The 8,413-nt window shown below is 39.1% G+C and overlaps 1 long non-coding RNA gene across 2 annotated transcripts in view; it reads left to right on the top strand.

The window, feature by feature from the left end:
- The window catches only part of LOC122554563, a 39,226-nt gene extending 32,994 nt beyond the window's left edge, over nt 1-6,232 (top strand). For both annotated transcript variants that reach the window (XR_006313026.1, XR_006313025.1), the window contains one exon: nt 5,799-6,232. This is a non-coding gene — a long non-coding RNA (uncharacterized LOC122554563). The remainder of the gene's footprint in view (nt 1-5,798) is intronic.
- Nucleotides 6,233-8,413: the final 2,181 nt, after the last annotated feature.

Genomic DNA, 8,413 nt, shown 5'->3' with positions numbered 1-8,413 from the left:
TAAGGATAGCTGGTCGTTTCGTTTCGTGGCTAGTTGGTGTTCATGGATGCAAACAGGAAGACAGCTAACGGTCTGCATCCATGAACACCAACTAGCCACGAAACGACATGACCAGCTATCCTTAGTATCCACACATGCAGAGGACAAGCAACATGAGTTCGACTGGGACAACACTACTATTATAGGACAAGCCAAGCTGAGAACAGCCAGGGAATTCCTAGAGGCATGGTATTCATCCACAGATTCTATCAACAAACACATCGACCTGGACCCAATATACCGACCAATACAACGGACAGCTGGAACTGACAACTGGAAGCAGCAGATTCAAACCACTACAAATGCCGGAGGAAAGATCACAGAAGCGCTTCACAGGAGGCTCCCAAGCACTGAGGATGTCACCTAGACAGGGGACGAAATGTCTGCAACACAAATTTCCAGCTCGGCGAACAGAACCACAACATCTATGATCACCTTTCAGGACAATTAGGGATGGTCAAACAGTCTTGATCCTTTAAATGGAGTAATGCATAGGTTTATTTCAAAATATCCTAACAAAATGCCTCACCTAAAAGTGATAAACCACATAAATCTAAAAGAATTTAAAATACAATTTATAGACTTATTTCTGCTCCTTATTATTCCAGTATATTGATTTAAAATCCTCAAATTCATTGTGCTTAACCTCTCCCTTTAAAGTCTGACTCAACTTTGGTTATCATGTTTTCAGAGTGAGACATATGTAGAAAATCAACTTGCACTTTGGGGATAAAAATAACTATGGAGCAGATTCCCAAGGGCCTCTTATTGAATAAATCATGAATTAAGTATTGGAAATGTATTTGGAAGAAAAATGAATTCGCTAGTAAGCTTACAGATTTCTACTGAAGGAGGAGTGGTTGGAATGAGGTGAATCATTGTGACAAATTAACGTTTGTAGTGAATGAAGACTGGAATTAACAACAGTAAAAGAGAAAAAGTTTAAAACTTCTGTTTTGTTTTAGTGGAACAGCAAGTAGCACACATGTTTAAAGCACACTTTGCATGCTGTGTTTGAAGGTCTAGAGAAAAAGAAAATGGCCAATAGATTGGATCTGGTCAAAATTTATCATCTTGCCAATGAAGGCAGACCTAACAGAAGGCAGCAATTATGAAGCAATTAACTAAATTAGTAACAGAAGCAAAATACTGCTGAATGCTATATCTAGTGGGGTCAGGAATAAAATCAATCAAGAACTTGCTGAAGAGGTGAAAGCAAGATTCAAAAGAATTGCACAGATATGGATAATAAGATTATAGAATGTTTTGGGAGGCATCTCTTGTTTCTATTGGTTTGTCCCAAGTTTTATTTCTATCGGTTGCTTACAGCTTCCAAGTTGAACTTAATACTGAAGGGACTCAGTAGGAAACCAGAACAAATGGTGCTTTAGAATGAACATATGTCAGAATGTGCCAACATTTAGAAGAGGTTTTGCTTCCCAGCTTCATTTTCTACATCATTGCTTTGATGGGGAGCAACAAATAATGGAGAATGTAGTTATGGAGTCAAAGAGAAGGACAATATATGATCTGCAATACACATTATTACACAAAAATATAAAAGGAAATTTAAAAACTTCTGATAAAAGTTTACAAGATGGATATAAAAAGAACTAAAAACTGGATGCTGCCTATCTCCTTAGAGCTAAAATCCAAAGGTAAAATGCAGGGCTTAAATTGCTTGGTAAAACATGTTGTATTAGTAATGGGGCTGTGTTGAGAATGCAAGTATTGTTTTGTTGTGTTTGTATACTGATTCAAAGCATCTATTTTGAAGAAAACGCACATTAACAGATGGTGGCTTGGTGAGGTCTATTGATAGATTCCTGGGCAGCATTGTTGAAAAAGCAACCTAATGAAAATGTGTTGAGTACACAATGAAGTTACATTCACTATGTGGAGTGCTAAGGAATGATACTGAGGTGTTATACAATACTGCAGTTACACTGAAGATATATTTTGAAGCAGACTGCAGTAATGCAGGAGTTCTGCTCCGAGGCATGGCTTGCTGTGGAATGAGACCGGCAACAACAGATCATTTTTCATCTTTGCTTGGACACATGTACTGTACTACTTCCAGAGTAATGGTAATAGAACACCAGCTGAGTGTGTTATAATCATTAAAATATGAATTTATACATAATAATATGTGACCTACTGACAGTACTTACACCATACATAGTAAGAAATGGAATCACAGAATTGTAATGGTGCAGAAGCAAGCCATTCAGCCCATTTTGTCTGTACCAGCTCTCTGAACATTTTAAATTTGTGCCAATGTTGTGCCTTCTTCCCAGGAATCCAGTATATTGTTTCCATTTAAATAATCTTCCAATGCCCTCTTAAATGGATCAATTGACCCTGGCTCCCCAACAGGCCCAGGCAGTGCGTTCCATAACCCAACTACTCACTGCTTGGAAAAACTTCCTCTTGCCATTCATTTGCTTCTTTTGCAAAACACTTTAATATTGTGCCGCTTGGTTCTCAAATATGAGGGCAGTTTCTTCCTATGTACACTGTCCAGACCCCTAATGATTTTGGAAACTTCTATTTAATCTTCTCTCCTCCAAGGAAAATTATCCCCACTTCTCCAATCTTCCCTCATTATTGAAGTTTCTCATCGGTGAACCCATTCTCCTAAACCTCTCCTGCACTGTCTCCAATGCATTCACATCCTTCCTATAGTGTGGTGCTCAGAATTATACCCACTACACCAGCTGAGGTCTAACAAATATCTTATAAAAGCTCATCATAACATCCCTGCTCTTGTACTCATATGTCTCTGTTTACGAAGCCTAGAAAACAATATGCTTTGCTAACAGCTCTCTCCATTTGTTCTGCTACATTTTAATGGATTGCGTGCAAAAGCAGCCAGGTCTGTCTGCTCAAAAACATTGTTTAAAATAATACCCTTTATTTTATACTTGTAAATTGAACTTGTCTGCCCACTTCGCCAATGTGTTAATGTCCTTTTGAAGCTCTACACTACCATCTTCAGAGTTTACAATTTCCCATTTTGTGTTGCATACCAAGGTCTGGATTGTATTATATCTCAGGTAAAGCAAGGGTCCCAGTAGCAACCCCTAGGAACTTTGCTACAAATCTTCTCCCAGCTGAAAATGTTTATTAGCCATTACTCTCTGTTTCTTATCCCTTAGCCAATTTTGTGTCATGTTGCTACTATCCCTTTTATTCCATGCCTGATAGGTTTCCTCTTGAGTTTGTTCTACTGCACTGCATTGAATGCCTTTTGGAAATCTATGTACACCACATCAGCACTCTTATATTAAAAACAACCAAACTTGCCTCGACTAGAGATCTGAGATGAAAATAGGAAAAGTTGGAGAAACTCAGCAGATCTGGTAGCATCTGTGGAATTTGAAACAGAGTTAACATTTCACACCTGGGTTTGATTCTTCTCCTGAACATTGGACTCAGAATGTTAACTCTGTTTCTCCACAGATACTGCCAGAGTAGGTCAGTTTACTTTCTGTTTTTACATCAACAGCCTTCCCCCTCATGAACCTAAGCTATTTCCTCTTCAAAAATACTCCAATTTCGACATGATTTTCCCTGAACAGGTCCATGCTGACACTTTCTGAATCAATCAGTACCTTTCCCTGTGACTAATAATTTGATTCTGAATAATTTACTGTAGAAACTACCCTGCCTCCAAACTGAGTGTTCTGTCATTTGTGGGTCAATCTTTACAACTACCTATGAACAAATGCGTAATTTTTGCAATTCTACAATCCTTATCAACTTTAAGTACTGACAGCTTATCTAACATCCTCCTTATCAATTTTAAACTATTCTAGTGAATGAAATTTCTCCTCTGTCACTATGGACTAGAAAATCTGCCTTATACCTAGAGTCAAATCTAAAGTATTTATTTAATATCTCAGCCACACCTCTTGCCTCTAAGGCCCTTTTAATCCCAAATTGCCCATATTCACCCTTTCATCAAATTTTTACTGTTCATTCTTTGAGAAGACTTTGGAATTTATTTTTATGTTAGGCACCAGTGTTTTTTTCATAATCCCTCTTTGCTCACCTCCCTTCTGAACCTACTGTTCCCAGCTTAGACTCACTTGCATTTACTCTCTGACACTTGTCGTAAGCACACCTTTACTACTATAATTTAATTTGTATCATCTTTCTTAGCCACCAAGCTCTGGATTTATTTGTCTTATCTTTCCACTTTGAGGGAAAATGTCCAACCCAGCTTCTTTTTGAAACTGTAACCCAAATCATTCTATTAATGCTTTTCCTGCCAGTCTATCTGGCCTAGCCCTATCGAAATTGATCCTCCATCAGTTGATTATTGACCAATGTAATTTTTTTACGACCATCTTAAACATCATGATACAGTGACTACTTTCATCTAAATGCTGTCCAACCATCACTTGATCTAATTGGCTCACCTCATTTTGAAGAATCAAGCCTTGCAATGCCTCTTTTCTTGTTGGACAGGGCACATTCTGATGTAAAGAATTCTCTTGAACACAATCTAGGTATGCTTGTCTCTTTCTGCCTCTTACTCTACTATCATATAGGTATTACCAGACATATGGGTAACTACAGTCCCCCATTATAACTACTCTGTGATGTTTGCTCTTCTCTGTAATTTCCTTGAAGATCTGTTCCTTTATAGCCTTCCCACTAACTGGTGGTCTATAGATTACACAAAGCAATGTAAATTCCTCCCTTCTTATTCCTTAACTCCCGCCAAATCAATCCAATCCTAGTACCTTCTGAAACCTTCTCTTTCTCCAATGCTGTCCTTGAACAAAAATGCTCCCTTCCTGTTTTTCTCTTTCCTACCTTTTCTGAACACCTTATATCTAGAAACATCCAAATCTGCTCTTTCTTAAACTAAGTCTCTATTATCACTGCATCACCATAATCACACATAACAATCATTGCCTACAACTTCCCAGTCTTATTATCAATACTGCATGCATTCCCGTACCTGCAATGTAATGCTGAATTAGATTAGATTTCATTACTATCTCTCTTACCCTGACTCCACCTAATAACTATTCTCTATTTTAGTGGCTTCTGGTTTTCCTGGCTGTTTGTGCATTCTGGTATTACTTCCTAAATTCTCTCCTGCTACCCACATCTCCGGTAAGTGAATTTAAACCCTTCCCCAGCAGTAGTACATGGAACTCAGTAATGACACTTTTTGGCTGTAACCCATCTGACGTGCACAGATTCCGTCTCCCCAACCAAGTCCCAGTGCTTGAGGAACCTAAAGCCTACTTTCCTGCACCATCTTTCCAACAATGCCTTATCTTCCTGTTTCTGCACTGATTTGCATGTGGCATTGGATATATTCCAGAGATAACTCATGTTTGCTGATTTTCTATCAAGCTCCCTTAGCTCATTTGATCGCAGGACCACATTTCCCCTCTTCCTACTTAAGTTGTAAGTACCAATGTGGCCCACAGTCTCTGGATGTTCACCTTCACCCAGAAGAAAATCTTGCAATCAAATCCTGGAATAATGTTGATGGCTCCAGAAAATGCACATCTTTGGATTGTACAGTTACAACAAAAAATAAGAGTTGGCATAATTTTACTCTGTTGATTAACAATGTAAGTGTATTATTTAACCACTAATAATCAACTGTTTCAATATGGGCAGCATCCAATAAATACCCTTTTGGTAAAAGACAATTCTACAACGTTATTACCCCATTATTATTCTTGCATTATTATTCGCTGTCTCTGTGTCTCTCTCTCTCTCTCGTCCAGAAGAAGGAAAAACCAAAGGGAAATCTGCCCCTTTTCATTTTTAAGAGGAAGCCTCGCTGTCTAAGATTTCAGTCTTGCAGCAGAAAACTCAAGATTTCAGCTCCAGCAGCCAGCAAAGAAAACACCAACTAACTGAAGGGAAAAACCAAAATCCTTTTGGGGCTGTTTAAGCCTGACCATTCACGATTCTTTTGTTACTAAACAAAAAGCACCCAGGGAGAGCTCAAAGCAGTTTACCAACTGCCTGTCTATAGGAGACATTTCAGCATCACTGTGACAACATCTCTCTGCAAAAGAAATAGTGCAGAACACATCTCTTAAACGCACAGTATCGCCACACCACTCTTTCAAGGATACATCACTCTGGCGACCTCCAAGTGAAGCGAAGCTGTTGTCTCCTGCTTTCTATTTATATGTTTGTCCTGGATGGGGTTCCTGGGGTTTGTGATGATGTTACCTAGCCAGGTAATGAAACGTCTGGATATCAAACCTACAGCTCAGCGAGCAAACCTACACCCTAAACCTCAACCTGAGCTACAAACCTTGCGATACATCTCTCTCTCCATTATCCAGAATAGAAAGCTGATTGGTGAGGCAGGACCTCTGGTGCACTACCTTCCTATATCTCCAGGACTGCCGGGGGAGATCACCGATTCTCTACCTGCCTGCTTGCTCCTAACCTGCGATATGATCACCTCCTTTGAAAGTACCATCCATGTAGTTTTCTGCTTCACAGATGCACCTCAATGAGTGCTCATGCTCTGAATCCTGGAGATCAAGATCGTGCTGTATTGGATTTGGTGTAAGATTGCATCCTCAGTAGGGCCTCATGTCTCCATACTTTCTTGTTAATTTTATCGTGCTGCCGTCTATATCTAAAACCATGGAAAGTCAGGTGAATAAAAAAGTGTATTGTGTTTTCAGAATTATGTAAATTTTTTGCATGATATATTTTTGTCTGCTTGCTTGCTAATTGGTTATAATAGTTGTGTTGTCCTTAAAGTGATAAACTACACTATTTTATAAGTTGCATTAAAGTCACAATGATTAATAATTGACACCATATTTGATTTCCGTTACAACACCGGACTGTAGCAAAGGATATTAATTGTACTGCCTTTTCTGGTCTATATGAGGTTGTTAATATAATTTAATGTGACAATTTGAGTGCATGCTAAAATGGCATAGATGTAAGGAGGTGTCCTCCCTTAGCAAACATTTTCCACAGTATCTGCCTCCCTGGCTTTATCTATCATTTAATGTATGAGCAGCAGCTCCCACACAGTTTTCAATTGCTCATGATTTGCTCTCTTACAATGGAATTTATCATCACTTGCTGAGACACAGATGTTGGAGTGTGATTTTGGAATGTTCATGTCTTTTGTAGTAAATATTTTTCTATTATTTAGTTGAAGAGGTACCTTTGACAGAAAATGCTCTGACAGAAGCACCATATTCCTCAAATAATCTGATGCCTTAAGAGACATTGAACAGAAGTTGCTGGAAAAGCTCAGCAGGTCAGGCAGCATCTGTGAAGAGAGATCAGAGTTGACATTTCAGGTCCGGTGTCCCTTCGTCAGAACAATAACTCTGATCTCTCTTCACAGATGCTGCCAGACCTGCTGAGCTTTTCCCTCAACTTCTGTTTTTGTTTCTGATTTACAGCATCCACAGTTTTTTTGGTTTTTTGGTTTTCCTTGGGAGAAGGCTGGAGATATTCTGATGCTTTTTTCATTCGCCTGCCAACAGAGGTGGGTTGATCAGTAATTATAAAGGACCAGAGAAGATGGAACCTAGTTTCTAGGAGAAGGGAAGGTTGACAGTAGATTTGATAGAGGTGCACAAAATCATGAGCGATCTGGAGAGAGTAGGTAGGGAGAAGATGCAGTTTAGTTTCTGATCAATAGCAATCCTTTGGTTATTGATAGTAGTCGGCCGCTTAAAATGATAACTGCCTCCCTCAGAGCATTGTGGGTCAACATGCGTCAAATGGACTGCAGTGGTTCAAGAAGGCAGCTGACCACCGCCTTCTCAATGGCAAGTAGGGTTGGGCAATAACTGCTGACCCAGTCAGCAACACTCACATCACATGAATGAAAGCAAAATGCCAAGGACATGAATGTCAAGGAGAGATGATGGTTATTGTTTGGCATTTTGTAGTATATATGTGACTATAGATTGCAGTGCCTGAGCTAAACTTTAAAGCTGCAAAAAATCCCAATCTTCTGGTATTGATGCAGGACCCCACCCTCTTTCACCTCATTGGATAACATTTGTGGTTTGTTCTGTGTGGACATGTCTTAAATTCAAAAGCATCTTATTGGCAACATTACCCATGTTGCCATGTTATGCATCAATCTAGAAGGTATGGATCTCGTAGCTCAAAATTGAAGCTAAGGTCCTAATGTCAATATACAGCTCATGCCAGGTAAATATTATTTGAAAAGTGGGGCCCAATATGTATACACTGAATGCAAGTCTAATCATGTGATTTTGTAACAAAATAATTGGGATCATATTGTAGCTGCCACTTATTAGTCTGCATCTCGATGTTGTCAAGATCTTGCTTCATACGAACATGGACTGCTCCAGTGTTTGGACACTGGTTAATGATG

This window comes from Chiloscyllium plagiosum, chromosome 11 (assembly GCF_004010195.1).
Source record: "Chiloscyllium plagiosum isolate BGI_BamShark_2017 chromosome 11, ASM401019v2, whole genome shotgun sequence".
Taxonomy (NCBI): Eukaryota; Metazoa; Chordata; class Chondrichthyes; order Orectolobiformes; family Hemiscylliidae; genus Chiloscyllium; species Chiloscyllium plagiosum.
This window is presented reverse-complemented; position numbering and strand designations above follow the sequence as displayed.